The following is a 7,872-nucleotide window of genomic DNA, read 5'->3' as shown; positions in this document are numbered from 1 at the left end:
CTTATAAATGATCTACCTGAATGTGAGGATCTGTTTGTTGTAAATCTGCTAGAAAACACTGCCTATTTTTGTGTGTGTTTTTCCTTACTAACAGATCCTGATAAACTCTACCCTCAAGTATGAACATTAACTCCTCCAGTTAATGAATTATATATTTACTAGCTAATATTGAATATAAATACATATATACGTTTATAAATACATATATATATATACATCTCTTTATATCAGTATTTCCATTTGCACATTGGTTGCAACCCGTTTAAATCAAAAGATGAGTTTGAAAAGCTCTTATAAGATTAGCTAAGATTAGCTGAGACTAAAACTAAAAACTCCCTCCTTGGACTTCCCTGGTGGCCTAGTGGTTAGGATTCTGGGCTTTCACAGTGGTCACCTGGGTTCAATCCCTGGTTGGGGAAGATCCCGCAAGCTGCGTGGTACTCCTTTGTAAATATTTTAATTTTGCCTGATCAATCATAAAAAATTTGTTCAACACCTGAAATAGATTTCTCTATTTTTTATTTTTATTAAAAAAATTTTTTTTAATTAATTTTTTTGGCCACGCAGCACAGCGTGTGGGATCTTAGTTCCCCGACCAGGGACAGTGGGAACTATAGTGGGAGCTGTAGGGAGCTCCCCTACAGTGGGAGCTCAAAGTCTTAACCACTGGACCGGCAGGGAAGTCCCTAATTCTCTATTTTTAAAAATATTAAACCTTTGAGAGAATTCCCTGGTGGTCCAGTGGTTAGGAGTCTGCGCTTTCACTGCGGAGGGCCTGGGTTCAATCCCTGGTTGGGGAACTAATATTCTGTAAGCTGCGCAGCACGGCCCAAAAAAAAAAAAAAAAAAAAATTAAACCTTTGAAATCTAAACCTATTGTTTGATTTCATCCTTTTATGACAAGGGTTTTTATACTAAACGGTTGTCAGTGGAGCCTTGAAACCCCTGTACTACTTGCAAAACTCTGGATATGTAATTTTTAATTTTTCTGGAGAGAGTTCTTATTAAAATATTAAATGGTCTGTGATCCAAAAAGATGTAAAAGCTATGGCCTTATTGAATATGGGCTGTACTGTGAATTTTAAACATATATTTGAGATAATAGTTGTAAAACTAATTGTTTAAAGCATTCTGAAAACAATGTTAAAAGAAAAATCTATGCTGAAAACTAGAAAATCTCTGCGTTTGTAGTACTGAACTTGAATCTTGAAGGGATTAGATCAGATAAGACATTACTGGTGAAAGAGGGACATAAGGGTGAATGGTATTCCACAAAAGACATATCTTAGTCATTAAATCCTTTTCCTCCTATAAACAACTTGTATTTTGCCTTGTTAACATACACCCCCAAAAAGTATGTTGTTTTGTATTAAATGGTTGAGATCATTATTTAATATAACACAAGACCAGGTTTGTTTTTGTATTTTGGGGGATGATGTCTTTTCATGTATTTGAAATAATGACCCTATATAACTCACACCCTGCTAAAAATAAAGAACCAACCTGTTGGGAACATTGCATGCAGATTTCCAAAATGTATTTTACTTTAGTATTAAAGAAAGAAAATAAATTTTAAAAATAATTTCATAATAAATAGGATTAATATATTTGACAGCCATTTTAGTTACAGAAGGGAAGGTAGTGTAGCGCCTTGTAACTATTTTTTTTTTTTAACCAATGTCTTTGGTAGGTAGTAAGGCATAATTATTTGATTTTATCTTAGAAGATTTAAAGTATCTATAATAGGTACTTTTCCACTTCAGTTTAATCTCTGCCTGATTTGACAGTGCCAATTTTTTTTTTTTTTTTTTTTTTTTGCGGTACGCGGGCCTCTCACTGTTGTGACCTCTCCCTTAGCGGAGCACAGGCTCCGGGTGCGCAGTCTCAGCGGCCATGGCTCACGGGCCCAACCGCTCCGCGGCATGTGAGATCTTCCCGGACTGGGGCACGAACCCGTGTACCCTGCATCGGCAGGCGGACTCTCAACCACTGCGCCACCAGGGAAGCCCTGACAGTGCCAATTTTTTAATGTAATCACTATTTAGTTTGGGATGGAGAGCCTTTACATTTCCTACTTGTCAAAACTACTATTAGAGTCTTCATTTTAGTCCTCTAAATTGTTAGCAAGGTAAAATGGCCATAGAGAGCTAATATTCCTTCCTGGAATTCCGTTTTGGTAGAAGCAAGTCCTGTATCAGGGCAGAATAGTTAATGTACAGGACTCATGTCCTCTCCCCTAAACTAAGAGAAACTTTGACTGTTGGATTATAAAGACTGCTTTTAAGGAGGTCTGTTTGTTTGTTTGTTGTTTTGTTTGTTTTTTACCTTGGGGGGGCAGACGTTTTGTAGGAGAAAGTAGTTTTATATAACAGGATGAAAATTGTATGATTAATCACTGTTCCTTTTTTTAAAAAATGTTGCGGGGTATAGTTTAAAAGATCATCTTAAAATATCAGCAATATTAATTTGCATAGTTTATAAGAAATCTTGAAGCATAGAGAAAAATGTTGCTACATTTTAATAGTTTTTTGTCAATATACACATAACTTTTTATAACAATTTTGTGTAAAGAATAATGAGTAAATAGTGTGATTGAAATGAACAAGATTTTGGTATAATTCTTAGGGAGTTATCCTAAGTATCTAAAATTTAGCACCTTAGTTACAATTAAATCAGTCAATATTATAAAATATGAGTATTAAAGACTCTTCTTATTTTCATCAAAATGACTTTATCTTTTTTTTTTTTTGGCCGTGCTGTGTGGCGTGCAGTAATTCTTAATTCCCTGACCAGGAATCAAACCCATAACTCCCTGCATTGGGAGTGTGGAGTCTTAACCAATGGACTGCCAGGGAAGTCCCCAAAATGACTTTAAATGTTGGGAAAAGTTTACCTTTTATAGCCTTATAGTTAATGAAATTGAAATTTTTTTATCACATGCAACTATACAATTAGGAAAATATAAAATTGGGAAATTTGATTAACTTAAAAAGTTAGTTTGGCATATCTGATAAATTGATAGATTACCACTGTCAAGTTTTATTGGTGAGTCTATATCTATTGTTGTCCTCAGATAGAGCCTTTGCAAAGATTAGTGTAAAATTGAAAAAAATACTCAATGTTGAAAACTGTCATTGTTGAGGTTTTTATGTAATCATTGTACCTGTGTCCAGTTTTGAATTAAAAATGCACAGTCCAAAATCATTTCTGTTATCATTTTTGGAAGATCTAGCATTAGCTTTGATAGTTTAGCATTAGTATATGTGAAATGTTTATTTGGCTAATTTATTAAAAGATGTGTGTTAAAGCTTGATATTTATGCAGTATTTAAATATATAGAGTATATTTGAAATAAATTCTCCAGATTTTTGTATAAAGGATTATTTAAATGCTCAAAATGATTACTTAACAATTAATCTCTAAAAAAAAACATTAATGAAAGATTCTTATTTTTATTACATAATAACCAAGTTTACCTTCAAATCATTCATATCAAAATTATACTAGCTTGGCATTATATAATTAAAAACAAATTCAGTAATTTCAAGAGATGTACGCTTTCCACCAAATCTTTTGTCTGTTTTTATGAATTATTGGTTGTACTATTAGTAACCTGGGCAAAATGGAGAATAGGTGGAGGCACAACATTTCTCCTTCAAGAGGAAATGATGTATGGATAGTTTGGGATTATAAAGAATTTCCCTTGAAACATTTGTGTTTGGATATGGCTTCTTCAGTAGTTACAATTTTGAAAATTTCTTTAAAGGACAATTTGGGACTGTAGATAAAATATTTTGTTTCTGCAGAGTTAGAGCTTTCTGAGCAAATTTTACTCAGACTTGGAACCTGGGCTCAAAGAGAAGCCTTCAAAGTTAAATTGTGACTGAATAGATAGTGAAAAACCATCCTGAGTATATATTAGTTTGCTAGGGCTGCCATAACAAAATACTACAGACTACAGGCTTAAACAACGGAAATGATTTTCTCACAGTTATGGAGGCTGGAAGTCCAAGATCAAGGTGGCAGTAGGTTTGGTTTCTCTTGAGGTCTCTCCTTGTTTTGGAAACTGCCACCTTCTTGCTGTCTTCACATGACCTTTCCTCTGTGCGTGCACATCCGAGGTGTCTCTTCCTCTTACAAGGACACCAGTTCTATTGAATAAGGCACCCACCCTTATGACTTCACTTAACCTTATTTACCTCTGTAAAGGTCCTATCTCTAAATGCAGTCATATTGGAAGTTAGGGCTTCAACATAAGAATTTTGGAAAGACACAATTCAGTTCATAACACAGATGTTCACATCTCTGTTATGCACAATTCAAGAGGGTATGAGACTGGAGACCATGGAGACATCTCTGGGCTGTAAATCTGGAGACACAAGTCTTGTCTTGCCCCTAAAGACATATATTTACATTCCAAAGGGTAAGAGTACAGGATCCTTTCCAAGGAGAATTTATTTAAATTAAGGAGGTAAGGTTTATCTTTCCTTCTCTGGAAGAGAGGAGGGCTTCCATATAGGACTGATAACAGCTGTCCTATATAGGGCCCCAGATTCATATTTTGAGGTTCCTCATCGATAGTACTAAACCTAGTATATGTAGGCTGTTATCAGTCTGATAAGCTGTTATCAGTCTGGCTCTTATTAGTCACTGCACAGGTAAGAATTGAGAATTAGAGTATGGGAAACCAGTGTGGTTATTAAAAGTAATAATTAAATCTGTCGCTGCTCCAGAAACTGTGTGTACTTTCAGTACAATGTGGATAAATATAACTTAACAGACATGTATTAGCTGATGTTTCTTGAAACTGAATTGTTTAGTTCACATTTTTTGGTTATATTATGGTCAGAGGCCTGGGGTTATGAAAACCTGTGTCTTAGAAGCCAGAGTTCAGTCTCAAGTGATTAGATGTTTCCTTTTATATTTTCTCCTAGCCTAAATGGGGCAAATTATCTAAGTAATTCAACTTAAGGTGATAATAAAAAAGTCCACTCCTGTGGGTAGAGGAAATTGTAAATCTAGTAGTTCAGTAGTGAGGTATGAGCTGAGGCAAAAATTGGAAGTTATATGTGAAGAAACCAGACCCTGTAAGTCAGGAAATGAAAATTATTACAAAAGCAGAAACAACTAACTCTGGGTTAAAAAGAAAAAAGAAATGGTGAAGCCATTTCAAAATTGAACTTTTACAGTTTTTTGAACTTTTTTGTTTGCTAGGTTAATAACTTCTGATAAAAGAAAAAGTAGAGTTTTTAAAAATTTTTATTTTATGTTGGCATATAGTTGATTTACAATGTTGTGTTAGTTTCAGGTGTACAGTAAAGTGATTTAGTTATACATATATCTATTATTTTTCAGATTCTTTTCTCATATAGGTTATTACAGAGTATTGAGTAGAGTTCCGTGTGCTATATAGTAGGTCCTTGTTGATTATCTATTTTGTGTATAGTAGTGTGTATATGTTAATCCCAACCTCCTAATTTATCCCTCCCTCCAACCCACCTTTCCCCTTTGGTAACCATAAGTTTATTTTCTAAGTCTGTGAGTCTGTTTCTGTTTTGTAAATAAGCTCATTTGTATAACTTTTTTAGATTCCACATATAAGTGATATGTGATATTTGTCTTTCTCTGTCTGACTTACTTCACTTAGTATGATTATTTCTAGGTCCATCCATGTTACTACAAGTGACATTATTTCATTCTTTTTTATGGCTGAGTAGTATTCCATTGTATATATATGAACCACAACTTCTTTATCCATTCATCTGTCGATGGACATTTAGGTTGCTTCCATGCCTTGGCTATTGTAAATAGTGCTGCAGTGAACATTGGGGTGCATGTATCTTTTCCAAGTATGGTTTTCTCTGGATATATGCCCAGGAGTGGGATTGCTTGATCGTATGGTAGCTCTATTTTTAGTTTTTTAAGGAACCTGCATACTGTTCGCCATAGTGGCTGCACCAGTTTACATTCCTACCGACAGTGTAGGAGGGTCCCCTTTTCTCCACACCAAAAGCAGAGTGTTTTTTAAAAATTCATTTCTTTTCAGTCCTCAAATTTTTTTTAAATTGCTAATCAGATACTGCCCACACTGAGATTGATGTATATATACGTGGACCATAAGGTATATATATAGTCGGAGAATGCAAAAGCTAAGATTTTGCAGGCTATAAGCATTGGTTTATTAGTGATGTTTTTCTTTTCTTTTTTGCCAATTTCTAATAAAAGGAAATTGGAGGGGAGATCAGTTAAAGGCCTTCAGAATAGACAGAGACCAAACTAGAATAGTAGTATTAAAGAGGAAATGGATTCCAGTGATTGTGAAGGTGAATTGCAAGGACAGTTGGATACTATAGGAAGCAAGGACATGAACTTTTGAGTGTAGATGATGTAGGAAATGTGGATGGGGGAGCAACTTTGAAAGAGAAGGCAGTTTTAATCAAAAGATGGTAGTATGAGTGTAAATAGGGACTTGTTTCGAACATTTTTTTCCGAAGGAATTGAGACTTGAGCATTCTCTTGAGTTCAGTGAGTGAGCCAGGGAAATGAACCCATTAAGGATGCAAAGGAGAAGGGGAAATTTGCAGGACAAAGTTCTGGAGAAGGCAGGATGAAGATCATAGTTTTCTTTTTAAAAATTAACATTTATTACTGTAAAAATATCTAATGGTACACCCTCTTCATTATTCCAGTCCTGATAAAAATAAGAAAAAAAATTATGAGTTGGAATTTTGTTATCAAAACTCATACTCCTCATGGTGAATATCATAGTATTTTTTGAGGTGCTTATCAGTCTAGGATTGTGCAATAGCCTTCTGATGGTTCTTCTTACTCTCAGTTCTACTATGTGTATATTCCTCACTACAGATATTATAGTGTTCTTCCAAAATGCAATCAGAAATTATGAAATCTTCTTTAGAGTAAATAGCTTCCCCTAAGTGATAAAATCCATATTATCTTCATGATCTTGTCACATTTTCCAACAGTCTCTGTTCACTGTATAATCTACATACCAACCGCAGTAAGAGAATTCCTGATTTCTTTTATTTGAGGTAGACAAAGTAAATCTCTGTTCTTGGCCAACAAAAGAGCTCAATAAAATAAATATGGTTCTACTGCAAAGACTAAAATTAGGAATATATATTAATATATTAAAGATTTTGTCTGTATATAATTTGCAATGATCTGCCAGAAATTCCTTACATAGACTTAATTGCCAGATTAATGCCCTGAAGTGAAAGTAAACGGTGCATGTACATATAATAAGAGCTAAGGACTGTAGTGATAACCCCAGGAGGCAAACATTTCAGAGTTTTACTACCTCATTTCCTGATTTCAGAAGCCAAGGATAGAAACTGGGGGGTTTTTGTAAGTGGTCCCATTCAGTTTTTTTCCCCTTTTTCTTTGGATTCTAGGAACATTCACTTTAATATCTAGTTGATTTTTTAAAAATCTAATTGTACCTAGTTAATATCAAACTTTCCTCAATAAATCATTATAGACACAGTCTTTGTGTCCATGGTATTGTGGGCAATTCAGGGATGGGCAGAGAATCTAAGTGTGCCTTTTTCTGCCTACCTCTCTACTCGCCTAAGCAACATATCCAATGAGTTCTCAGAGGTCACCAGCAGTAAAAGGAGCAGGGTTCCTTGGTGGAGCTACCCCAGGAGAATGTTAAATTGCTGGTTAATCTGCAGAAATCCTGGGGCAGGCACTATACTTCTCACATCAATGGTTAGTGGGATGATGCTGAAATATTATTGAGAAGGACCTTTTGAGAAGTCTTAGAGACACCCAGGTGACTGATATTTGGGGTACAGAAAAAAAGACTGGATGGAAAGTAGGGAGAACAGACTAGTTATCTTCAACTAGGAC

Source organism: Grampus griseus (assembly GCF_964374135.1).
Source record: "Grampus griseus genome assembly, chromosome: 5".
Classification (NCBI taxonomy): Eukaryota; Metazoa; Chordata; class Mammalia; order Artiodactyla; family Delphinidae; genus Grampus; species Grampus griseus.
The sequence above is the reverse complement of the archived record's forward strand: the minus strand, read 5'-3'. Positions refer to the sequence as shown.